Source organism: Mesoplodon densirostris, chromosome 12 (assembly GCF_025265405.1).
Source record: "Mesoplodon densirostris isolate mMesDen1 chromosome 12, mMesDen1 primary haplotype, whole genome shotgun sequence".
Taxonomy (NCBI): Eukaryota; Metazoa; Chordata; class Mammalia; order Artiodactyla; family Ziphiidae; genus Mesoplodon; species Mesoplodon densirostris.
In genome coordinates, this window is record NC_082672.1 from 12633331 (window position 1) to 12661246 (window position 27916).

Sequence of the window (27916 nt, forward strand, 5' to 3'; positions counted from 1 at the left end):
GCCTAGAGCCCGTGCTCCACAACAAGAGAAGCCACCGCAATGAGAAGCCCGCACACCACAACAAAGAGTAGCCCCTGCTCACCACAACTAGAGAAAGCCCGTGCACAGCAATGAAGACCCAATGCAGCCAAAAATAAATAAATAAAATAAATTTATTAAAAAAAAAAAAAAAAGGAGCTTTGGAACCCAGTGGGTGCTAGTTGCTTGCTGAAGACAGAAGTCATGCTAAGCAGCTCTGAGGGTGGAGTGAGGGCAGAGGTAGCCAACGCCCCCAGGAAAGGGAGCAGGGAAAGAAACGTTCTCAAGTCATGAGTCAGTCAAGTCCCCAACCAGAGAGCAAATCCTGGGTACTCAGTACCAGATGCAAACCTACAGAATGTTAAGATTAGAAAATTGTAAAATAAACGTGGAGAATTCATCCTTTATTTTTTCCTTTGGCCACACTGTGAGGCTTGCAGGATCTTAGTTCCCCCACCAGGGATTGAACACAGGTCCCCTGCAGTGGAAGCACAGAGTCCTAACCACTGGACCATCAGGGAATTCCCCAAAACTCATCCCTTAAAACAGGAAGCCGATAGGAAGGTTATTGTGAAAGTTTAAAGATAGTTTTGGAGACAAAAATTTTGTATTTAAAGCTTAGTTACACTAAAACACTAATTTAAAACATATATGCATCCCAATGTTCATAGCAACATTATTTACAATGGCCAAGATATGGAAGCAACCTAAGTGTCCATCAATAGATGGATGGATAAAGAAGATGTGAGATACACACACACACACACACACATACACACACAATCGAATACTACTCAGCCTTAAAAAAGAATGACATTTTGCCATTTGCAACAACGTGGATGGATTTGGGGGGCATTATGCTAAGTGAAATAAGTCAGACAGAGAAAGACAAATATGGTATTATATCACTTATAGGTGGGATCTAAAAAGCAAAACAAACTAGTGAGTATAACAAAAAAGAAACGGACTAACAGATGTAAAGAACAATCTAGTGGTTACCAGTGGGAATAGGGAAAGGGGAGGGGTAGGATAGGGGTAAGGGATTATGAGGTACAAACTACAAGGGAAAGGATGTAAATCAATAAAATTAGAAATGAAAAAGGAGAAATCACAACTGACACTGCAGAAATACAAAGGATAAGAGACTACTACAAACAACTATGCCAATAAAATGGACAACCACGAAGAAATGGACAAATTCTTGGAAAGGTACAATTTTCCAAGACTGAACCAGGAAGAATTAGAAAATATAAACACACCTATCACGAGTAATGAAATTGAAACCGTAATTTAAAGTTTTCCAACAAACAAAAGTCCAGGATGACATGGTTTCACAGGCAAATTCTACCAAACATTTAGGCAATAGCTAACATCAATCCTTCTCAAACTCTTCCAAAAAACTGCAGAGAGAGAAACACTCCCAAATTCATTCTACAAAGCCACCATCACCCTGATACCAAAACCAGAAAAAGATATCACAAAAAAAGAAAATTATAGACCAGTATCACTGATGAACATAGACGCAAAAATCCTGAACAAAATTCTAGCAAACAGAATCCAACAGCACATTAAAAGGATCATACACCATGATCAAGTGGGATTTATCCCACGGATGCAAGGATTCTTCAGTATATGCAAACCAATCAGTGTGATACACCACGTTAACAAATTAAAGAATAAAAACCATATGATTGCCTCAATAGATGTAGAAAAAGCTTTTGACATAATTCAACACCCATTTATCATAAAAACTCTCCAGAAAGTGGGCAGAGAGGGAACCTCCAACAACCTAATACAGACCATATATGACAAACACACAGCAAGCATAATATTCAATGGTGAAAAACTGAAAGCATTTCCTCTAAGATCAGGAACAAGACAAGGATGTCCACTCTCACCAGTATTATTCAACACAGTTTTGGAAGTTCTAGCCACAGCAATCAGAGAAGAAAAAGAAATAAAAAGAATACAAATTGGAAAAGAAGAAGTAAAACAGTCACTCTTTGCAGATGACATGATACTATACATGGAAAACCCTAAAGATGCCACCAGAAAACTACTAGAACTAATCAATGAATTTGGTAAGGTTGCAGGATACAAAATTAAGGCACAGAAATCTCTGGCATTCCTATATACCAACAACGAAAAATCAGAAAGAGAAATTAAGGAAACACTCCTATTTACCATTGCAACAAAAAGAATAAAATACCTAGGAATAAACCTGCCTAAGGAGGCGAAAGACTTGTACTCAGAAAACTATAAAACACTGATGAAAGAAATCAAAGATGACATAAACAGATGGAGAAATATACCATGTTCTTGGATTGGAAGAATCAATACTGTGAAAATGACTGTACTAGCCAAAGCAATCTACAGATTCAATAAAATCCCTATCAAATTACCAATGGCATTCTTCACAGAATTAGAGCAAAAAATTTTACAATTCATATGGAAACACAAAAGACCCCGAATAGCCAAAGCAATCTTGAGAAAGAAAAACGGGGTTGGAGGAATCAGGCTCCCCAACTTCAAACTATACCACAAAGCTACAGTAATCAAGACAGTATGGTACTGGTACAAAAACAGAAATATAGATCAATGGTACAAGATAGAATGTCCAGAGACAAACCCACGCACATATGGTCACCTTATCTTTGATAAAGGAGGCAAGAATATACAATGGAGAAAAGACAGGCTCTTCAATAAGTGGTGCTGGGAAAACTGGACAGCTACATGTAAAAGAATGAAATTAGAACACTATGTAACACTATACACAAAAATAAACTCAAAATGGATTAAAGACTTAAGACCAGACACTATAAAACTCTTAGAGGAAAACATAGGAAAAATACTCTTTGACATAAACCACAGCAAGATCTTTTTTGACCTACCTCCTAGAGTAATGGAAATAAAAACAAAAATAAACAAATGGGACCTAATGAAACTTCAAAGCTTTTGCACAGCAAAGGAAACCATCAAAAAGACAACCCTCAGAATGGGAGAAAATATTTGCAAGTGAAACAACAGACAAAAGATTAATCTCCAAAATTGTATATTTTGGAGCTCAATATCAAAAAAACAAACAATCCAATTAAAAAATGGGCAGCAGACCTAAATAGACATTTCACCAAGGAAGACATACCTATGACCACGAGGCACATGAAAAGATGCTCAACATCACTAAATATTAGAGAAATGCAAATCAAAACTACTATGAGGTATCAACTTACACCGGTCAGAATGGCCATTATCCAAAAATCTAGAAACAACAAATGCTGGAAAGGGTGTGGTGAAAAGGGAACCCTCTTGCACAGTTGGTGGGAATGTAAATTGATACAACCACTATGGAAAACAGTATGGGGGTTCCTTAAAAAACTAAAAATAGAACTACCATTGACCCAGCAATCCCACTACTGGTCATATACCCTGAGAAAAACATAATTCAAAAACAGACATGTACCAAAATGTTCACTGCAGCACTATTTACAATAGCCAGGACACAGAAGCAAACTAAATGTCCATCGACAGATGAATGGATAAAGATGTGGCACGTATGTACAGTGGAATAATACTCAGCCATAAAAAGAAACGAAGTTGAGTTATTTGTAGTGAGGTGGATGGACCTAGAGTCTGTCATACAGTGTGAAGTAAGTCAAAAAGAGAAAAACAAATACCGTATGCTAATGCATATATATGGACTCTAAAAAAAAAAGGGTACTGATGAACCTAGTTGCAGGGCAGGAAGAAAGAGGTAGACAAAGAAAATGGACTTGAGGACATGGGGTGGGAGGGCGAAGCTAGGGCAAAGTGAGAGTAGCATCGACATATATACACTACCAAATGTAACACAGTTGGCTGGTGGGAAGCAGCCGCATAGCTCAGGGGGATCAGCTCGGTGCTTTGCAATGACCTAGAGGGGTGGGATAGGGAGGGTGGGAGGGAAGCTCAAGAGGGAGGGGATATGGGGACACATACATGCATATGGCTGATTCACTTTGTTGTGCAACAGAAACTAACACAGTATTGTGGAGCAATTATACTCCAATAAATATCTATTAAAAATAAAATAAATAAGCTACAAGGATATATTGTACAGCACAGGGAATATGGCCAATATTTTATAATAACTGTAACTGGAGAATAACCTTTAAAAATTGTGAATCAACATGGTTTACACCTGAAACTTATATAATATTGTAAATCCACTATACTTCCATTTAAAAAAAATAGTAATAAAAAATGAAGCTTGGTTACATGGTAAATAAGGAAAACACAATAGCTGATCTGCCAAGTGAATGAGCAAATAGAAAAAAGGAAAGTAGGAAGATGCCATAGTAAGAATAACAGCCTGAGACGAGGGCACAGACAAACTAGCAAGGAGAAGGGATAATTAAGTGAAAAGAAAAGTTACAAATTATAATGAAAGCTTGTAAATAAGGATCGTCCATGAGGCCTCTCACTGTATTAGCCTCTCCCCTGCAGTGTGTTCTCCTCACACTGCTTCCTGAGGCAAACAGGAAAGAACAGAGCCCCCCAGTCTATAGACAAGGGGACAGGCTCAGAAGAGATTTGCATGCCCAAGGGCACAAAATTAATAACTGGTGGCCTACTTGACTTGAGTCCTATGCTCTTTTTCGATTAAAGTGCTCAAAGGAAAAAGTAGAAAGAGTGCGTCACCTTTTCCCCCTTTCCTACACCTATTACATGAAAATAAATGGGCTCCAAATGTCTTTCTCCCCTTTGGAAGATGTAATTAAACCATTAGAAGAAAAGTAACAAATTTAGATGATTTATCAGAGTATTTCTGAAACAATACCATTCACACCCCCTTCCGCCTTATTATCTAAATAGTAATAAAAGTTAGGGTACAATGGTAGGGCCTTTTAGGAGGCTGGAGCAAAAAGTCTTTCATGTTCTGTTACTTTCACTAAAGACAAACTGGAAAAATGCCATATTCCATTTGGGGACCCACCAATGGGGCCAGCAAGGGTGGAAGGGGCAACAAAGGCTTTCTTTGGCATCAGGCAGAGTTACTCACCTATCTGAGGAAACCAGACGGAAACAACAATAGATGCACAATGTACTGTACAAAAGAAACAAATATTGCATTTATCACAATCTTGATTCTAAAAATAAAAGAATTGACTTGGGAACCTGAGTGTCTCAGGGCAGAGCGGATCGAATGATTCATAGACTAGCCCGAATACTCAGTCCTATCTCTTTTCCATGGATTAGTCCCTAATATTTTTCTGACTTTCTCCTGCTCTGGGTAGGATTTTATGTAATGTATGTTATTGGTCTATGGATGAAAACCCATTGGAAACCAGCTCCCTATTTATTAAATACACTTTAGGACTACTTCCCTTTGCCTGACAAAATTTTGATCTAGGATATTCTCTCCCTACCACCAAACATGTGCAATTTCTTTAATTTGGCTTCTTGGTTCAACCTGAGGTTGAATGCACTTATTGCCACCACAGAGTTGGATAAGAGCAGATCTTCTATTTTCTAACTGCCCTTAATTTAGAAAATAAAGCTTAAATTGAACTAAAAAAAAAATTAAATTCAAAATAAGAATCACTTTCAGACCAGGCCAGGGAGTCGAGGCTCTACAGCCACACGTATCTTACGTGATCCAGGAGCATAAGATGCTTTAACCTAAATGACGGCTCTGTATTATCCTGATTGCATGTCCACAATTTTCAATCCATTCTTTCTGCAGGATGGGAAAACGGTTAGTTCTGATCACTTCAGGAAATTGAAAAATTCTCTTCTTAGGAGACGGTTTTAGGCTGAGAATTGGTAAGTGGCAGGATGAGAGGGGGATCTGACTGGAGCCCAGAGAGTGAGACTGCTCCTTGTCCTGCAATAATCCTGTTAAGTGGTTCCCGGCACAACACAATCTGGGCTTGAAGTGGCTGTAAGATAATGAATGAGTCTTTAAGTGTCACTTAGCTGTCGAGGTAGAACTCCAATCCCAAACTCCAGGGCTCATCAGCATAATCAAACATTGAACATGAGGACCCTTGAAGAAGCCCACTTCCCTGAGAGTCCTGTGTTGTAGCAGTTACAAAATGCTCCTTGGAGAAAGGGGCCTCACCTTATTTGGGCAGAAGCAGTTTACTCTGTTCACTAGAAACTCATCCTGTCTAGACTACAGGGTTGATCTCAAGTGTACCTACAAGTGATGAGGAAACCCTCTCCAGCTCACTTGCCAAGGTAAAGACCTCAGGTTCACTCTCATAGCAATTATAATCAATCTCAAGACATCCTTTGGGCAACAGAGGATGCAGAGACAGCTGCTTCTTCATTAGCCAAGGAAATTAAATAAAAGCCTATCGCGAGCAGAGTACCCATTGGCTGATACCAGCTCAGTCCCTGGTGGATGGCCAATCGAGATGAATGGAAAGGCTTTTTTCTCTAGTTGCTCTATCAATTACTGACAGAGGGATGTTAAAACCTCTAACTGTGATTGTAGATTTGTCTATTACTCCCTTAAATTCTGTCAATATTTGCTTCGCATATTTTAAGCTCTGTTACTAGATATTTACAGATTTATGGTTGTTATGTGTTCCTGAAGAATTGACCCTTTTATCTCAGATAATATTCATCATCCTGAAATCTATTCTATCTTGCATTCATTTGGCTATTCCAGCTTTCTAAAGCATACTGTTTGTAAGACATACTTACTCCATCTTTTTACTTTTGATCTACCTGTATTTATATTTAAAGGCAGCACGTCATTGGGTCTTTCTTTTTCTCCAGTTTAGTAATAATCTCTGCCTTTAAATCAGGGCGTTTACTCCGTTTATATCCATTTACTGTTAGTTACTGATGTGGTTGGATTTAAGTCTGCTACTCTGATTTGTTTTCTGTCGGTCCCATCTGGATTTTTAAAAATTCTGCTGCTCCTCCTTTCTTACTTCTTTCTGGGTTAAATAGATTTCCATTCTCATTTTCTTTCTGTCTTTTCACTGTGCCTCACTGTATTTTCTTCAGAAGAGCTTATACAACTTTATAGAGAACAAAAACAAATGCCCTGGTGCCCTCTGCTTCAGGATACTGTATCAGTACAGAAAACTACGTAACCAGTTACTGAGCAGAGCTGAGAACCCGCACCTCCATCCCCCACCCCGCCCCAAAGTCCTTATCAACAGGGAAAGACAACTCTTCTTCTTCTTCTTCCTTTTTTTGGCCGCACAGCACGTGGGATCTTAGCTTCCTGATCAGGGATCGAACTCACACCTCTTGCAGTGGAAGCACAGAGTCTTAACCACTGGACTGCCAGGGAAGTCCTGACAATTCCCCTTGTCTTCTTAAGAGCCTTTCTAGTGCTATGATTCCACACCCTAAAAGACTGTAGAAGTTCTTCTTTAAGTTCTCTTGATAGTAATTTTTATAAAATTTAAATCCCTGGATCTTCACGGCCACCCACCTAAGGATTCAAATTCCTAAACTTCTGTTTGTTTCCTTGAGCCTCTTCTGCGAACTTCCTCTCTACTCATACAGGATTGCAATCCATTCTCTGAAAATACGTTTTATAATCAAGCTTCAGGACTGTGAGAACTGAATAAATCTAAGGCTTGCACGGAGCTCCCTCTTGAGGTGGCCTTTATACAGATGCTGAAAACTTTGCGTTTGTATGAACTGGTTGTTACAGTTCCAGCTTCAGGAGCTAATAAAATTAATCCAAAAGCTATGTTGGCTAAATTATGGAAGTAAATATCTTCTTATTATAAGTAATTCTAATTCCCAGAAGACCATATAACCTCCGGCAGAAAAATAAACACAGTGCCTCACTAAATGCATGCCCTAAATATAAAATACACTAACAACCAGAAAGATAAATGTGGTTCTAGAGTTCTGGTTTTAGATACTGTTCATTATCTTGCAGAAAGGCAAGTTTTCTCCAGAGAGAGAGATGGCGGGTGTGGGTTTAGGTGCGTCTCCTGAGTCAGAGGGACCAGGGTATGGAGACTGACTCTGTCACTCTGTAGCGGTGTGAGCCTGGGGGAGTCTTTAAATCCCCTTAAGCCATCTGAGAATGGGGGTGACAAGAAAGTCCACCTCGGGGGGTGTGAAGGGAATGAAGCGTCAGGCTGCAGGGGGACAGTTAGCAAAGGACCCAAGGCACGGGAAGTGCTTGGGTGCTAAGTGCCCCATTACCTCCATTTATAAGACTCTTAGATGAAGAGCAGGACACCATTTAAAAAAGAAATCACCAGGATGCTTCCTGCATTCCTGATTACTGCACGCTTCCTACTCTAGCTAAGAAAACTAAGTTTTTCCCTAGGTTTTTCATCTTCCTTTGGGGCATCATCTGCTAAATTCACACAGCAATGAATGAACTTCTTTAAGGTAGCGTACAGAGGATACTTGGACAAGCACAGTCAGTTCAGTGGAAGAGTCAGTTAAGTCACCTGCCTGATTTTCACAGGTCAACTAAACTTACTGACAAGGGTCTTACTCTGGGTCTCCTCCCAAAGCTCTTACGAGCTTTCTGACGTGATGCCTGAGAAGTGGAAGGAACAGACTCTGTCCGGAATTTCTGCTGCTGTTCCTTTAACTCCCTCCACCTCCCAGCCTGGTATTAGAACAGAGGTGACACACGCTCTTTGGCAGATGCAACTTGCCAATGGGACATTTTTAGGAACTTCTTCATCAGTCTCCTACTTATTTTTGTTTGTTTGTCTGTTTTTGGTCTCCACCTCTGCCCATATTCTCAAACAGCAAACAAAGCTGGGAAACTGGCAGGGAAGTCTGCAAGATTTGAACAGTCTTGGGAAAACAAGAAGGAACAAGAGGCAGGAAGATAATGATCTCGGTTTCCAACAGATTAAATTTAAAGACCAAGGGGAGGTGTAGACAGAGAGTTAGGTAGTTTGACATAGTACAACCCATGACTTGTGTACTAAATCAAACCTACTTCCTGGAATAAAGTGCAAAGTTTGCACATGTTTTCAGGATCACAGGAGTTTTGTGATAAAAACAAGCTATTTCAACGTGTGTGATGACCACAGCTGTGCCCTTGGCCCGCAGAGGAAGAGGATTTATTTTCCCCTTTGCCATTAAGTAGATAGGAAAATAGTGTGACGTGCTGCCCTAAGAACATCAGGAAAATGCCCCCATCCCGGGTAGGGTTTTGTAAAACCTCTTTTCAGTTTCACCCTGCTGGCCTTTCAAAGTGCCTTCGACATGGAAGTCTTCACTTGGGGAGCAGGCGTGCAAGGAGGATGCTCAGAACCTCCCAGGGGCACGAGATGTTGCCCATACGGGGCACCCTGACTCCCCCGACGTTCCTCCTTTCAGAGCAGGTACCAACCCCCTGGGCCCACCTGGTTCCCCAGGCTTTAAAGGTGAGAGACTTCCAGTTGTGTCAGGGAAGCAGGGACCCAGGGACCCAGGGACCCAGGGGCAGGCTGGGCTTCCTGTCCTGTGAAGGATGGGCTGTGACAGGGGCAGGCTGTGTCCTTTCCCACCTGCCTCTTGGGACCCAGGAAGGCCTGGGAAGGTCCCCACAGTGAAAACAGAAGCCACGCATCACATTTCCCAACTGCCCCACCATGACATCTTTTCAAATCTTGACTTGTCCTCGATGGAAAACTTAGAAAGGAAGCTCATAAGCAGGCAGGTTTTAAAATCAGGAACACACTACTTAAAGGTTGTAGCTCTGGCCTTTGTTTCTGCAAGGTCACGGCCACCGTGAGCTGTTTTTGTTAGGATGGTCAGTGAACCTGTGGAGATGTGCGTGGTCTGAAAAGAAGGAATGAGAGTGTGTGTGTGTGGACATGTGTGTCTGTGTTAAAACAGCCTGAGTTTAAAAGCATCCCCTGGGAAATCCCAAGTTCCAGTTTTTAAAAACATTAGCTTTCAATAATTACAGTTCACATCCTATGAAATAGGTAAACAGAATTCCCCCCATTTTCTGATAAGAAGACGGGCACTATGGATTCCTAGTATCTGTGTTCTTTCCTGTGAGGTCTGACTCCACAGAGCTTATTCAGGTTGGACACCTGCTTCAAGGCAGTGGAAACTTAGTCTGAGAGTGCAGCTTTGAGATCGAGGTCCCCTTTCCATTTATAAGTTTGAAACAGGGAACAATTAAAAATCGAGTGTATTTATTTTGGCACAGAAAGAATTGGGATGGCAGGAAAACAATCGGTCCCGGGTTCCCATCTGCTCATCAGGTCACTGAGTTGTGTTCTCAGCACCTCGTGAGTGAGTGGATGGGCCAGACTGCACCCCGTGGGGAGGTGAAGGGGGGACCAGATGGAAAGGGGAACAGCAGAAACCATGGGGGCTGGAGGGGACCTTCTCCACGGGAAGGAGGATAAGCACGAGGGAGGCGATTTGCTGCTGCCGAGGGCCACGTACCCAAGGGCATCAGGAGCCGGCCAGGCTCTGCGGTCAGAAGTCAGACAGCAGAGGCTTCGCCCACCCCTTGACCTTGAGGACCCACGACCCTCCCAGGGCTGACTGATGGCTGTGCCTGTCCCGCCTGCAGGTTTTCAGGGCTGGAAACCCACTCCCTTCTGACACCACTCTCTGGGTTTCCCTTGGTGACCCCAAGAGGACACACGGCGTTTATAGGGTGTCTCCAGCCTTGCCCTGCAGGTCTCACTCCTGTCCTTTCCTATCCTGCCCATCCTGTCCCGGCTCCTACAAGGGATCTGGACCATTCCTAGTGAAATGACAGCTCCCGTTTACTGAGTCATCACGATGCTCCCAGTGCTGTGCTGATGGCTTTATCCCACGTTCTGCATTTCATTAATCCTCACACCAATTTCCATCTCTGCTGTTCCCCGGCGTCACTCCTGACCAGTGGACCCACAGTGCTCCCTGCCCTCTCATTCCCCTGGCTCTCCAAGACCCCATACGGCCACCCCAGGGCCCCTTTGCTTAGACAGCTACTTTCTCCACCTAGAAAAATGGCACCATGTCTATGCAGACGGGAATCTTTTGACCATGCCCCCCCCCACCCTTATTCCCAGCCCACCGGAAAGTCTTACTGAGGCTGTCTCCAAAAACATGCACCCTCTCCTCTCATTTCTCCTTCTCTTATCTTTGTGTAGCCCCCTTGACCTCAGGGAGAGCCCTGGAGCTACGCTCCCACTGGGCCCTCTTCCATCTTTTCCTCGCAAGGCAGCAGAAGTGATGTGATTAGAACGATAACATTCTCTCACTTAATCTCCTCAGGGCCTGCCCGGCACACCTAGAAGCGAATCTGAACTATAGTCACAGGTGAAATGTCACCTCTTAAGAGCTGTCCTTGGCAGTACGTTTTATCTCCTCTCACCCCCTCCCCACAATTCTCTCCCTCAGACTTTGATGTTCATCATTGCACTTATTACAACTGAAATTATTTTAGCCACATCTTTGTGGCTTTCTGTCTTAGAACATACAGACCATGCACGAAGCTCATACGTCAGAACCTACGTCCTATGTAGGAAGGGTGCTTGTTTGCTCACGACTGTATCCCAGGGCCCTGATAAATATTTGTTAAAGGTTGAATAAACGACTCATCGGGTACTTGGATTTTGTCCTACCCTTTCCCCCCACCCCCCCACCTCTTTCAACTCTCCACTTCTCAGCTCTCTTGGTTTTAGTGAAACGCTCTCCCCAGTAGCCTGCCTTCCTGCCAGAGGAAGGAGATCAGACGTCCCACTGGAGACCTTGGGTTCCTGGTTCCCACCTCCCTGAGCATCTCCCTCAAGACCCGCTGCGCCTAAAGTCACAGGTGGAATTCCTGGGCTACATGTCTGTCTGGCCAAGGCAGCTTCGAGATGCAAGACATGTTACAAGCAATCCTGAAATAGGAGGCCCCAGAATGATAAGGGGCTTCCTATGATGCACTGGGTTTGAACATTTTTTTCTTTTACCAGCAACACATTCTTCATTTTCTTTACCGGTCTGCTGAAGTATAAGGCCAAAATACCTCAGGAGAGGAAGCAGGTTAATCCTGGCTGGGAACTCGCCCGAGTGCACGAAAGCCCAGCTCCCTTTCACCAGGCTCCTGGCCTGCTCGGGCTCTGCGCGGGGCACCAAACACCTCCACGGGTTTACCATCCTTCTCTCAGTCTCTGTCTGGGTGATCCTGGTGGTTGGCTGGGTAGGTCGATAGCTAGGGAGACAGAAACGGGGTTCAGCTGCAGCCCCACCAGCCGTGAGTTACCCTACCTTTCTAAATGCCATCATACACAGAATACGTGCTGGATGTGCTATGAGAATTAAGGGAGAAAATGTGTCTAACGGGCCTGGTGTGGAGCCTGGTACATAGGAAGTATTCCACAAATGAGTTGTTCCTTGTGTGTGTGTCACTAGCCGGGTGTGTGTCAGGGTCAGAGGGGTGTGGGACGGCCCCGACACTGGTGCCCTCCATCCCCGAGCCCATGGCGGTAGGAGGCTAGTCTCTACCGGGGTCAGTCACCCAAGGGGGTCCCACAACCCCCTCTGGCCGGCCACTCGCCTGTCCTCTTCCTTTGGGGGAAGGGGAAGGAGAATGGTTTCAGCGGGACCAACCACCTGGCATTAATCCCAAGGCATTTCATGCTGGTGTTATGGGGACATTTTATAAACTAGTTGAGGTCACTTGGATTTTTACTGAGGTCTTCTGAAAGATCTCACTGAGTCAGGGTCCCCGTGAATCTGATCAGTGTGCCTTACACGCTGTCCCCAGACCATTGGGAAAGATATGGAAGAGGACGGGCTGCAGGGGCTTGGAACAGGTTTTGCTTGCGTGACCTCTCGAGCAGCCTGGCTCCATAAAACTACTAACATTGAATTGCCAAGGGTCTTTATTTACATTCTGTTACTAGAAACTGCACCAATCTTCCCCACACCAGCATGTTGATTCTGTAAAGATGGTGGGAGTTCTTAAAGCTGCCAGGAGGTAAATGCATGACAGCCCAGTGAATGTGAAAAGGAAATGCCATGCAGCCTGGCTGCTGCTTACACGGCCAACTCTGATTATTCCAAGACTATGAGTAAGGCCACTTACATCCACATGAAAGTGGCACTTATAGTCTGTCCGGTGCTAGAAAGAAACCCTGAAGAGCAGGTCACACAGATGGTCCTGAAATGAAAGTCTGAGGATGTGCTCTGCAGGAAAGTGACTCAGCGCTATGAGATGACATGACAGGAGGTGCTGACCCAGAAGGAGGGTCAGGAAGGCTCCCCAGGGGAGTTTACATTGAGGCAAGATCTGAGGATGGAGCCGAAGTCGGCCAGGCAAGGTGGGGGGAGGTGGGGGGACGTTAGAGAAAGGTGTGAGGCCTGAAGAAAAACATTGTCCCCCGATTATGAAAGGAAAACTACAAAGGTGACATTACTGTTTCATAAAATGCAAATAAAACAAAACACGCTATCAACTGTCTTAGGGCCTAGTAGTCATAAATCTTTCACTGTGTTTGGGGAAAATGTGCAGCTTTAGACACTCTCACTTGATCAGACTCCTCAAGCATGTGGAAGATGGCTGAGAAATCACAAGCATTCAAATGAAAGGAATCACTCACAGTCCAATCATCTCAAAATTATTTGAAATATGGAAACCTTTAAACTATTATTTGCACCAAAAAATATTTAACGTGGCTTGTGGGTGCATTTGAGTGTTTGATATGTGAGCTGGGAGCCTTCAAAATAAAGCCTTGACACAGCCCTCGGGGCACGGCATCTTGGCAGGATGGAGCACACCGGTGCAGCTCAAGCTCAGGGCAGGGGGAGGCTGGGAGGTAGGCAGGGTAGGGGCAGGTCACTGCAGGCCAGTGCAGGGTACATTAGGGGTCCGGGTTTTATTCTTAAGAGCAATGGGAACGGGTGTGTGTCGGGGCGTGTCTCCGCGTGTGATGTGTGTGTGTTTGTATGACAGCTACGGCCGTTCGCAGCCAAGGTCACAATCCTAGGGGCCAGGGAAGGGAGTGAGGGGCCTTAGAATGAAGCGGGGGGCACAGCCTGGCTGCGGGAAGAATGTGACAGGGCAGCCGGTAGGGAGGGGACAGGGGCTGCGAATGTCCACAAAGCCATGGAGAAGCTTGATGGAGATGCTCTCCAGATTCTGAAAAGGAAGACCCTTAACCTCTCCATCTCCCCAGTACCGTCTCCACCATCCACATCCCTCCAAGACCTGGGTCTAAGTGAGCAGGATCCTGCTCTTCAGCACTACCTTTGTTCTTCCTGGCTGGTGGGGGATGACTGAACTCCTGCATCTGTCACCGAGCTGCTGAGCACAGTTGCACACGTTGCATACTGCACAAGAGCATCTGTGAAGGGGTGCGCAAGGGCTGAAATCCAGCTCTGTTCCTCTCTCTGTGCTGTGTACCCTCGGGGCAAAGGGGGCCCCTTCTGCAATCTGCACAAGGCACAGGTCATGCTGGCAGCAGCCCTGCCCTCTCTGGGGTCAGCCTGGTCTTAGTCCCCAGCACCATCGCATCAGTGGGCACCTACTCGTCTCCAGCAGCACAGTACCGAATTCTCTGCCTCCGTGAGGGCTCTCTGTCCCCGAGAAGAGTCTGCATCTCTCCTCACCTTCCTTCCACGTCCCCACATGGGACGTGGGTCTGCCTTTCCCGCCAAACTCCACCTCCTGTGCTCAACACCACTAGAGCAACTATGAAACTTTCTAAAGCAGGAAATAATCCTGTCAAAATACTATTTCCTGGAGTGCAAAACTCCTCAAACGTTTGTCACAAGAAAACCAAGATGAGACTAGGTCAGTAGGCATATGTAAAAATAATGCACATCAAAGACATTTTCTAGGCTTTTCCACATGGAGGGCTCAGCCAGACCAATCTACCTAGAAAGTTTATTAGCAGCTGTTTTAGAAAAATATGGACTAGTCATCTTTGACTCTATAAATTTCTATGCTTGTGAGAATCACTTATAACAAGAATGTATCCTTTTCTGACTTGGAAATATAAAAAACAAATCAGGAGAAGTTTGAGGTCGGTCATATGACACAGCAGCTGAAATAAAAGGTAATAAACAGGAGGTGGTCATTCAAGAGTCCCTTATTTTCATCAACTTAAAACTTGAACAATCAGGACTGATTCCTTCCCAGTGCAGTTAAAACATTCATTTTTAAAATAATATGAAAGCGACAATATAATTTCACAATGCAGAATACATTCAACAGAGTAAACAGATGGGATCTGTCAGGCCCAGAATCCACTTTCAATCATTTTCCCATTTGTCCTCGAAACAGTCCCACTAAGTAGGCACAGTTGTCTGCATGTGACAGACGGGAAGCGAAGGCTCAGAGGAAGATGAGTTTAAACACTAGCGCGTGTTGGAGATGGGGTTTTCCAATCCGGGCCAAATCGACTCCAGAGCCTGAACTGCTAACCACCAGATTGCACTCTCTCCTGGGGGGCGCTCAGGGGGGCCACCAAAGCCTTTTCTACATGGAGCTCTCTGTGGACCCCACGGAATCCTTCCACCTGCAGCTCAGACCACAACAAGGGAGCCCTGTGTGCTACCATTTTCTCTCTAATTATAGTTTTGGGTTTTTTTTTGCGGTACGTGGGCCTCTCACTGTTGTGGCATCTCCCGTTGTGGAGCACAGGCTGCGGACGCACAGGCTCAGCAGCCATGGCTCACGGGCCCAGCCACTCCGCGGCATGTGGGATCTTCCCGGACCAGGGCACGAACCCGTGTCCCCTGCATCGGCAGGCGGACTCTCAGCCACCAGGGAAGCCCTCTAATTATAGTTTTACAATCATTAGATGGTCCTGTTGGTGTCAGGGTCTAACAGAGTCTCGCAGACGGTTGTCAAATCCCTTCATCCTGCCAAACCTGTTTGGCTAACGAGCCCTCGTGAAAACGAAACTACGCTAAAGAAAGAAAAAGGAAATACAAAGCATCCTTTTTCTTAGAGGCCTTTGCCTACTGCTATTTATCATGTTTGTGTCCCCCCAAAATTCATAAAATAATCCCAGTGTGACGGAGGCCTTTGGGAGGTGATTAGGTTGTGAGAAAGAAGTCCTTACGAACGAGATTATACGAGAGACGCCAGGGAGCTGCCTCCCCCCTTCCTCCACATGAGGGCTCAGAGAGATGGCCCTCACCAGATAGCAAATCTGCCAGAGCCTTGATCTTGGGCTTCCCAGCCTCCTGGACGGCGAGAAATAAGTGTCTATTGTTTAGAAGCCCCCCAGTCAATGTCAGTGTTACAGCAGCCTGACGGACTAAGACACCTACTTTCCCCAATTTACGGCCCGATTGCTGCTAAAACTCTGAGCCAGGCTGAATCTTCACTGCAGGTTAAAATAAGGAGGATTTTCGGCAGCTACAACAGCCCTGCCTTCTTCCTAGTGCCTTTGGGATGAAACGTCCCTGGTTAGAGGAAAGTGGAAACCTCATTCTGTATCACATGAGCGCTGACTCGAGCTGTGATAAATGGGGAATTAGCAGAACCTGCGGCTTAAGCGCCTCCCACCCACCGATGATGCTTCAAACTTGCTGTGAAACCTGGGGAGTGGAGCCGGGAGAGAAACGTGGCCACCTGAGCTCTGTCCCCACTGTGATTGCCTACGTGCTTATGAACAGGTTCCTTTGTTTCAGTTCCCTTATTAGTAAAGTCGGTTCGTACTGGAGGGTTACCAAGCTCTTTGCAAATCTGAGGAAAAGGCCATGGCCTCCATCAAAGAAACATTTCCATCTGCCTAAGTGTTGCATATACTTTCAGAGTATTCCCAGTTAGGAACCCCTGGGGTTCAAGTGATTGTTCAGGTTCCTTTGGGCTCTGACACTCGATCTTCCTCTGATTCTACCAGGAGGGAATGTACACCGCTCACCTCCCCTCTTCACTCCACAAAAGACCACCTCCCCAGGGCTACACGGGGCAAAATGAGATAGAAAGTCTATCCCCACCCCACCCCGGTCCCTGAGTCTGCATGCAGGAACCACACTCATCCCAATAGCCATTGTGTTTATAGTTCTTCCTTTCTTTCTTAATGAAGTTAATTCTTGTTTATTTGAGATGAACGCAAAACAAGAAATAAAGATTGGGGAGTGGAAGAGAGATTTCTTAGGTTAAAAAATACAATCAGGTGTCAGATTCTAATGTGACCAGGACCTAAGAGGTGACAGGCACGGTGTGGGGAGACAATGACAGCCCCACCCCGTTACTTCCCGTCACATCTGTCCCCAGGGATGTCCCTGGCCAGGGCCAGCTGTGATCAGTGAACGTGCCCACCAAACCCATGGAGTCAAACTGGCCTTTTCAAAAGCATCCACTTCCCAGTTTTTCTCAGATTGATCTGCCAACCAGATCCTGTTCACAAAGAACCGGGTAGATTCACCTCACCCTGGGAAAACAGATAAACACAATAGCCTTATCTCTGAGTATAACCTTGTATCATTCTCTCCAACAAGCTAGCAATAGATGAACAATTCAATTGTCAGGGGGTAAAAACAGCATCCCACGTGGCAGCAAGCCTGGTTGTCACTACCTATTTTCACTCTCATTAAGCCCATCACGTAATCATCCACCGTGCATTTCCTTGTCTTTGGAATGGATTAAACGTTATTTTACCCTCGGGATAAATCACCGGCAGCCACCACTTCCTGTGCCAAGCACATCACGCGCACTGTCACTGATCATGTAATGTTCATGCTATTTTCACTGTACAGTTGAGAAAATTGCCAGCATGATTATCTCCACTCTACAGACAGGAAATCAGGGCTCCGCGAGGTGAAGTAACTTACCCCAAATCACACAACAAACAGGAGGCAGGGCTAGGATTCGGGCTCAGGCTCACCAAACATTTCCTTTCTTCCCTCTAGCCCAGCAGTTCCCAAACTTCTGCATAGTAGGATCCCCTGGAGAGCTTTTAAAACTCCCAACACCCAGGGCACACCCTAGAAATCACAATCTCTTGGGAAAGATGCAGGCATAGGTATTTTTTGAAGCTGCCCAGGTGATTTTCATGTGCAGACAAGGTTGGGAACGACCGTGTTAGCACCTGGAAGCATCTTCAGCTGCAAGAATTTGCCAAACAAGCCAAGTGTAACTCAAGCAAAGAATAAAATGGAGCAAACTGAAGACTGAGCTGAGAGTAGCTGAGGAGACACACCAGAATAAGGGAATCTGTTTTCTCTAAAGGCAATGGAAGAAATTTGATAAGAGAAGAAACTTACTTAATGCAAGCACCAAGGATTGCAATAGGATGCTGGTTTTTAGCGACTCCATGGTTAAGGGCTGAATAAAAATGCACTACCTAAATCTCTTTTAATTGGGGTTCCTTTTTGCTTCGTTCTTGGGAAGAAAGTGACTCTTTAGTTCATGTTTATTCATGTTAGAAGCTAGTCTTTAGTACAGCAGGCTGTGGCTGGCACTACCATGGCCTCCAGAGTGGTAAAGAGCCTTCTGATGGCCTTTTGCAACAGCAAGGACAGTAGGATTACAGCCAGTAGGGCATTTGTGTTAGTGCATATAAGAAATATATTCAAATTCCTTAAAAATAGGAGTTCATTGGAAAAGCCTCAATCCCCTACTATGCTAGGAAATAAGAGTTTATTTTGATGTCATCTTGCAGAACCTGTTTGAAAATTTTGATGGTCCAATTAAGCATCCTGGGGAATTACTGCTTTTAGTTTGACTGTAAATAGAATTTTACTTGAATGAAACTTTACTGCTTATGTCTTGGCTGAAGTCCAAGAAAGGATAATTAGCAAATGATTTGGTGGTGGTCATGCTTATACTTATTAGAGTTAATACTTTGTTTTCAGTAACATGTATTGCCTGCATGGGTCTATAGTGTTCATCACTGAATGGAAATCCTTGGATTTCCAAAGCAAACCTACACATCACAAATCTTATAATCCAGTTAGGTAAATTCTTTTTTTTTTTTTTTTTGCGGTACACGGGCCTCTCACTGTTGTGGCCTCTCCCGCTGCGGGGCACAGGTTCCGGACGTGCAGGCCCAGCGGCCATGGCTCACGGGCCCAGCCGCTCCGCGGCATGTGGGATCCTCCCGGACCGGGGCACGAACCCGCGTCCCCCGAATCAGCAGGCGGACTCCCAACCACTGCGCCACCAGGGAAGCCCAAGTTAGGTAAGTTCTTGTACTTAGATCGGATGCATCCTTCTACCTCAGATAAAGATAGGAGCTAATGATAATGAAATCCACAATTCACTGGTTTTCTATTGTTTTTATTTTCCTCTTTTGTATTTAATAGTAGTATCTTCCTAAGCATGCTATAACTAGACTGAAAACATTGAGTCAACCTACTTCTATGCATCTGTTTACTATGACAAGGATCTGGGAAAACCAGCCTTGTTGTTTGTGTACTGCTGAGATGGCTCCAGGAAAATCAAACTCACTCCAGGACAAATGACGGCGAAGAATAACTTTCCATATATTCCAGCCACCCTCTCCGTTTAGTCTGTCCTTCTTCCATTAAATATACATATATTTTGGAAATGAGAGCTCTCTCAAGACACTCTGAATTCGAATGGTTTAATAGTAGAAATAGCTTCTCCTGTTCTATTTATAGTTTTCCAAAGTCATTTTGTAAAGCCAAAGTCACTGTGCGTGAGAGTAGTTTGAGTTTTTCCCTCCATCCACTTACAGCTGAAACCTGTCACTTCTCGTGTCAAATTTAATGACCATATTCATGGACGGTGGTACTTGTTTCTTTGCGAAAGTTTAGGGATTTCAAAAAAGAGGGGTTGGGCTTCCCTGGTGGCACAGGGGTTGAGAGTCCGCCTGCCGACGCAGGGGACACGAGTTCGTGCCCCGGTCCGGGAATATCCCATGTGCCGCGGAGCGGCTGGGCCTGTGAGCCATGGCCGCTGAGCCTGCGCGTCCGGAGCCTGTGCTCCACAACGGGAGAGGCCACAACAGTGAGAGGCCCGTGTACCACAAAAAATAAAAATAAAAAAGAGGGGTCCTGTTTAGGATCTGTTGCGAGGAATGTCCAATCAGAGAACCTATTTGCAAAAATCTCTCTCCAGGGAACTTTGCTGCCAGACCACGGAAATCAGATAAGTCCTTAGAAATATTATACTTTTGACTAGGGATGGTTTACTGTTGTAAGTAAATATAATGCCAAGATTCTTAAAACCAAATAAACAATAAACTGATCACTGGCTAGAAAACAGCAAAAAGATAAACTGTAAGAACTGTTTTCTTTTCTCTACAGTGGAAACTTGAGCTAATAAAAAACTAGTCATTTTTAGGGAAACTTGGTTGATACCTGCCCACGTGAGCCTCTTTTGCATTCAGCTTCTGTTTAATACACAATGCACACCTTCTTCCTTTCAAACATGCAGATTTGAGTGATGTGCACAAGCATCATTTTCATTCATTGCTTTACCTCTGATCTCAAACCAGTCCTGCGCATTTAGTAAGCACTAAATAAATATGCGTTGGACGCACAAAGGAGGATTGGTATTTGGAGACAAATGTATAACATTCTAGTAAAAAGCCAAACTTTGGGGTTGGAGTCAGATAGTGTGAAGGAGTCAGGGCCTCCCTGGGGTCAGGCTGAGGCACACAGGTGAGGGCCTCCACCTCTAGTGCTGGTGGTCACGTTCTGGGGAGGCATCTCACCACCAGCTCTAGTGGCAGGACCCCAGCATGTCCTCTCCTTGCCCGGGGTCTCCTGGGAGTCCCCGGCCAGGCCTCGTCTTGGGAAGTTTTGCTTCTCTGTGACCTCAGTGGATCCGGGTCGCTCTGCCACGGCCTCCAGGCCCACGAAGCGTGTACATGTGCTTACGTCTACACAGGCAAAATAAAACTCTTGATAACATGGACATTTCTGGCAAAAATGACTTTCTTTCCTCCTTAGCTTTTTTCTTTTTCCTGTCAGTAATGAAAGGACAGGGATGATACAGTGAGAAGGAGGGAGGTGCTCACTGAGTGTGTTTGTTGTGGCTCTTTGTTTGCCTGACATTGTGCGGGGGACTTTTAAATATTAATGCAACTCTTTCAGGGGGATCCTTTAAGATGATATAAAATGAGAATTTGGCTCAGTCTTCATCTAGTTTTTTTTTTAATCTTTGGAATAGCAATTGCTTCTACTCAAGAATAGTTTTCTCACCCATGATCATCCAGGCAAAATTATAAAAGGTGTATTAGGTTCTTTCCCAGCCATGCAAGCTGTTAGTCTCAGCCAGCTGAAGGCCACATTTATTTCTAGGCTGCAGATCCTTTGGTGGATTTTTAAATTTGTATTAATATTATGAATGTTATGGCAGTGAAAATCCTTGCCTTCTTAGTGAGAACTACTCTAGTGTTTCCTTACTTTTTATCAAATACCTTTAATAGATTTTTTTATTTTATCATTTTCCTTTGGTCATGTTATAATTTAGTCTTTATTGTAAAATAATTTTTTATTCAATTTCTTTTGAGTTCACTTGTCTTATTTCATATATTTTACTACAAAAATTTATTCTTATAAAAATATTATGAATGTTATATCTTTTTAGAAAAATATAACTGAGTATTGTACTTGGGCCTGTATATAAAGAGTTTAGATAATAACATATATATATTTTCTAGTTTACAGTTTTCTTTGCTAAACTGTATTTGATTTGTTTGTATATTTTTGGATTAAAAAACAATTTATTTTTGCAATAACACAAGAATGTGAAAATGAGCTTGATTTTATTTCCTTTTTTTTTGGCTGCACCACATGGCTTGTGGGATCTTAGCTCCCCTACCAGGGATCGAACCTGAGCCTTCAGCAGTGAGAGCCCAGAGTCCTAACCATTGGACTGCCAGGGAATTCCATCTCATTTCCTGATAGCCCATGGGTAGAGTCTTTTTCTATGATATTTTAAAAAATGTTTTGAAAGAGATGTATACCTCAGAAGAAATAAGAGAAGTAAACATAACATTTCTCACAGATGCTAAAGGGTGAAGTAAGTATCTATAAAAGAGTAAATATGCCCCAGTCTAAATACTGTGCCAGGTTCCTTTCCTGGTAATCTTGAAGCAGTCCCCTGAAGGAAAGCCCAGCCATAAAAAGGATGTGATTTGATGTCATCCACAGAAGTGTGGAATATTCCCCAATTTTAACAAATGGATGCAGAAATAGCAGATTTAGGAAAATTACTAAAATGAACGGAAAGAGACTTTCTTCTAAGCAATCAAACTCAACCATTTTAACTACATATGTTCTTCAATCATTTAAAACACAAATTGCTTTGAACATAAGTAATCATCTATGTGTAATTCCTACACGGGGACCATTCTGAAACAGATGTCTAGGTTGTTTTCTTTTTCCTCTCTGAAGAATTTATTAACCACAAAGACATTGCCTAAGACCACCCATCTCATTTAAATGACATCTCAATATTAGAATTCAAGTATAAAACCAAACAACCCACATCAAGGATTCTTTCTAATCGTGTAAATACCAAATAGCTTCAGTTTGTCAAAGTCACCTAATACTGTCTTTAAAACCAGCTCAAAATGTTTTAAGTCCCTAGAGAATGGTGACTTTTGAAAGCTTTCCTTTGCCACAGACTGAAGGCAGGGATGGAGTGTGGACTGTTAAATATTCATGCTGATTCACAAAGAGAGCTTGTCCAGATGCTCAGGCAGAGAGAAGGTAGCAGAGGCTTTGGAAAAGGGAATTCATCCAGAAAACAAAAGCATCAACCTCTGCCCTTATTATGGTGCCTTGGGATTTTAAAAAGACTACTCTTCTAACAGATGGGCCCTGGATGTACAACTGATCACAGAAATGCACCTCCGGCTAAGTGCTAACACTGTCCACAGCTCAGTCTAAAGGAGTGATCCTATTTGTTAAGTTTGTTCACTATTCTATTCTTTCTCCTGCCACCCACCCACTGAAAAGAACCCAGAACCTCCTATTAGGTTTTCTTTCCCCTAATTGAAGAGTTCCAAAGTCATTTGCTCACAGATGTACTAGGATGTCTATGTTGATCCCCAAATCCATGCTGTTCCTTTTTTGGGGGATGCCAGTGGGGTGGGAGCTGGGAGATGTATGACTGGTGTATCTGCCAATTGCAGATTTAGTTACAAAAGAATAGAGGGAAAGGGCTCTTTTCTTATTTCCATATCAAATGCAGTAAAAGTGTCAAGCAAGGTCTACGTTTTCTACACAGGCTCACGTGTTGGGTTTCTTTGTGGAGTTTTTTAATTTCTTAGGACAATATTGTGGAATACATAAAAATATACTCCAACACACAACACACGGGGTGGAACCAAACAAGAAAGATGTGATTGAAAGGCCCATAGCTGGAACCAGGTTGCCCACAGCCTTCTCTAATTTTCTACTTATTTAATAGAAAATATCAAAATATATTATAATGATATTATAATGAATCTAATAGAAAATATGGTATGATCAGAAACTGAAGAAAGCCAAGGCAGAATCCTCAAGAACTATTTTTAATCCATGTTGTAGAATGCATAATCGAAATGCATTCAACAAATAAAGAGTAGTCGTTAAAATATAGAAAATGACAGTGATTCGATGAGAGACTGTGAACAGCCTTAACTATGTATATATCTCTATGTCTAGATATATGGCCATACAAATTGCTTGGCTGATAGGCAAAGGTGAACCACAAAAGATGCGCTAAGCTACAAAGCAAAATAAATGACTGTCAACCAAAATTCGTTTCAATTTTTATTATGAATGTCCCAAGTGGCAGCATACTGTGACAGTGTTAGGTTCTCATTGATTAAATGTCAAGAGACCACAGACTACAGCATTCCAAGCACTTTAATTTGTGACAGAGCCAAAACAAATAAAAGAATGATAAAAATATTCTTTTAAGTGTAAAGAGTGCTCGTATTTGAGTTTGTTTTTTTTTCCCTGCAGGTATTGTGAACACTGATAATTTCTGAAACACAAATCCTGGTCTGGATACTTGCAACAAACTTTTATAATCTCTGCCTGAATAAGAAGCGAATAAGAAATGTACTTATAAAGTATGTTGACGATACAATGTGATATACCCACTCATTATCCCTTCCTTCCTCTCCCACTAGGCTTCTCATCTGCCACCAGGTACCCGCTGTTTGTACGACCAGGACACGAAGGCTGAAGTGAGATACTTGGAAGACTACATTGAACCTGGATTTTCTCAAAGCTGCATTCCTTTTTTTTTAATGAAAGGCGAAGGCTTTCAACGTTTGAGATTGTCCAAGGAGGTGACTAATCATGATGGATTGAAGCCACCAGTCAAGAACTACAGTTTATGCATGTCATGTTCAAGGAAAAAAGCCTCGATTTGCTAAAGCTACGGTTCTAGTAATCTTGTAGTTCCGACACAACACGACATTTCCCCCCGAACGGTTTCCTTGCAATCTGTCCTTTTCATCACTGGTACAGGATGATGCTACAGCTGGAGTTTGTTGCCATTTATATTCCAAAAAAATTTTGGGTCCTGTGGAAGTGTGTATCTCTTACAGATGCAATACTGTTCGTCTGAGTGGATCCTCAAAAAGAACAATTATGGACTAGAAACTCATAGAGTTTGTGTTTAAAATTTATAAAATTAAACCTGCTCCAACAGGTAATACAGGGAGGCATGCTTGCAACCTCTGGATTCAATCAGAAACAATGCCTGAGAGCACAGAGCCTTCAATAGGGAACGGCGGGTTCCTTTTAACGCTTCCTTAAACAAGATCCGATGTGATGCACATTGGAACTTTGAAGCACGTCTCATTTATGTCTACAAGGCCTGGGACACAGGAAGCTGCCAGGACTTCATTCATCATCTTGCCTGTTGACAAAAGGAACAATAACTGGTCATCACTGGTCAATGGAATAACTTTTCCTAGTTTTTTTTTTTTCCAAGATAATTCCTAAAGAAGAGACGGTGTGAACACAACAGCAAATGTTTCAATGTTTGATGAATTTCTGTGCTCTAAGATGCCATGTCTTCCTCCAGTGGAACAGGAAGAACTGGAGTGTTCATCGTTCTCCTGGCGGAGGAATGGGTCAGGAGAGACCCCTGTCCTGGAGGTCAGCACGCCTAGGCTCCAGGCAAGATTCTGCCAGTAACTCACCACGCCACCTAACCTTGCTGGGCCTTGGTTCCTTCACATATACACTGAGGACTTCAGTGGATGAGGTCTAAAAAGAAAGCCACCGACTAACGTTTAATGGGTCCATGTGGTCCTGCCTTCGTAGCTCCTTAGAGAACACAACCAGGTAGAACCATTTCTGACTGTGGCAATGGTTAGGCTTCCAAAATGCCTGCGCCTGGGGTGCCTACCATCCTAGTTTAGACTGGTGATGAGAACCAGCTGAACTGCCAGAGAAGTCGCAACGTATCTATTAGCATCTGAAGCCAATAAAAATCTGCTTAAATGATGATGTGACTAAGCTCTATGGGTGTAAAATTCTGAAAATACACATTTCCACATTTTTTAGTGTCTTAAGATCTAAGAATTGTCTCTTTATTTGGGGTAGCTACTGGTTTCCTTAAATTAAGAGATAATTATGTAAAAGTTGAAAGATCCATTAATAAGTATGACAACGTGGATGCAATCTGTAAGAGCACAGTACCTAGCCCTAAGATCCAACTAGTTGGACTAGTTTAAGTAATTACTTCAAATAACTTTACAAAGACACACCAACTGGTAAGCAGAGATGGGACCTAGACACAGGAAGTGTGACCCTAAAACTGAGGCGTTTAACCACTATGCAAACTACCTCACCTTGCCTTGTTAAAATGATAATGAATTGGGACTGTAAAGTTTACTGTGACTTTCACATCTGTCATAGGCACAGCCAGGAATTTGGTTCAATATTTGGAAATTTCGGGCCATTTGTTCCCATTAGTCACAAAACGATAAGCTTCCACAGTTGAAAAACTTTAGCAATTTTGATTTGATCTTTATGCTTCGGAGGCTGGTGAAACTTAGATGATGCTGAAACAACCGTTTATTATTTATATCATATCATACTACTACATTGTGTCATTATTATATTATATATGAATATAAATATATTAAGGCATCATGGCTGTCATTTGTGGCCAAAAAAAGCTTAATAATTTTTTTTCATCTTTCTACTGTGGCTTTGGCATAAGGGGAGACACAACTTTGTGAAATGTGTGAATGATTCACACAAAACGAAACTGGCACCAAGATATCATCTATTACTTGGATTATTCTAAGTGCTTTGCTAATGAGTTTATCCTTCAAATGCTGACATAAAAGCTACTCAAGAAAGAAAACGACAATGAAAATAAGCTACAATGCTAACGGGACAGAGCCATTTTCTTCCATCTGGATAAGATTTGCTGTAACCCAGTAGGGCTGCTGTCCAGAGGAAACCAGCATTCGTGGGATAAAAGGCACAGAGACCACAGTGGGGAACAAAAGGGAAAAGACACAAGTTTACTCAAATCGTGTGGTGGGGATCCACGAGAATGATCTAGAAACACGTGCACGTTTATCAACACAGACTAAGTTTCTGGGTTTCTTCGTTGCCCAGTAAGAGAAATAAAGATTGCTGTCTTGACAAATGAACACGAAATAAACAAACAGTAAGTAAAATTTCTTATGGAATTCTGGCCAGTAGTTTTACGACCGTGGCTTTCTGGGCTGTGATAGCGTACATCCTAAGTGCCTGATGGAATCACTACGAGAGCACGTACAGTAAACCGCTCCGTCGCTGGAGACGGGGGACATTAAGACGGAAACATCAAGTTCTCGCGCAAGTAACAGTACAGAGGGCTGGAGATGACAGTCACACAGCTCACGTTTGGACAGCGCTTTAGCTTTCAAAGCCCCTTCACATGTATGAGCTCTCTGGCATGAACTTACAATGGGGACTCTGCTGACATGAGAGGCGGCTAAGGTTTGAGGGTTAGGGGACCTACCTGGCGTTACATGGGTATGTGGGTCACTGAGTCACTGGGCAGGAGGAGGCCCAGCCCCTTCTCCTCTATGTCCCACCCCTGGCTGGTAACACTGAATATCGATGAATCCACTACTTACTATAATGCATCTCTTCTGCATTGTTTTGTTCCTACTCTTACCCCTCATAGATTGTCTTATAAAGAACACCTTGCCAACTAGACCTAACCTCCTCCACAAAGAAGCTGGGTTGGGGGAAACGCCTTGCCCTGTGTTACAAGGCACCCGGCAAAGAGCAGAGCCAGGACTCAAAGCCGCGGCAGCTGCGGTTCCCCAGCTCCAGCTCATTGCGGTACGCGCTGGGCCACAGGGCAGACGCGTCTATGCGTGCTGTGGAGTCCCATCTTTACACGGCGAATCCAACAGGAGCTTCCGTGTCTACAGCCTAGTCACAAAGACAGACCCCGCCGCTGCCCCCGAGACTTGCCACCGAGTGGCACTGTGGGCAGGACGGCTTATTCCAAACTCCTTAAATGGGTTTTGTGAAGAGCATTCTCGCTTCTTCAGGGATCACTCTTTGTTAGCAGTGATCAGTGCGCTGCACGGCTGCCCATAATATGGGCTATAATTTCATAGTAAATGAAGAGTAGGAGGCCAAACACGGCATTTTTCAATGAGAGCATGGTACGAAAAGAAATTTTTTAAGTAAACTGAGAGGTAACAGTGCCCGGAGGTGGAAGTAATACCTGGAAGGTAATTGTAAAAGTTCTAGAACCAGTTTTCTGCAGCTCAAGTTGCCATAAATGAAGTATTTGCTGCAACTGTCCTTAATTTTGGAATGCAGTTATTCCTTTATAAAATGGGCACAAGGCAGACAAATTGACTTGGGGGGCCCCTCATCCAGCTGTAACTCACTGGGGGGTCCCACTGGTTCCAGGTCACTGACGTACACGTCTCACTTAACTTACGCAAACAGCCCTGCCAAGTAGACAGATTCATTAACTTCACGTTGCATATGAGAAAATGATGTTCAAAGAGATTAAATAACCTGGGAAAGACGACACAGCTGGAAAGCGGCTGAGACTGGCTTTCAGGTTAAGTGCGCCTCA

At 43.6% G+C, this 27916-nt stretch overlaps 1 protein-coding gene across 2 annotated transcripts in view; it reads right to left on the bottom strand.

Annotated features, from left to right (window-relative positions):
- The window catches only part of SCAF8 (SR-related CTD associated factor 8), a 191471-nt gene that overhangs the window by 29734 nt on the left and 133821 nt on the right, over positions 1-27916 (bottom strand). The window contains exon 21 of one of the 2 annotated variants that reach the window (XM_060114501.1): positions 23671-24721. The exons of the other annotated variant lie outside the window; for it this stretch is intronic. The gene's annotated coding sequence lies outside the window, so the exon portion shown is untranslated. Of the gene's footprint in view, positions 1-23670; positions 24722-27916 lie in introns of those variants that run through there. 2 annotated transcript variants of the gene reach the window in all.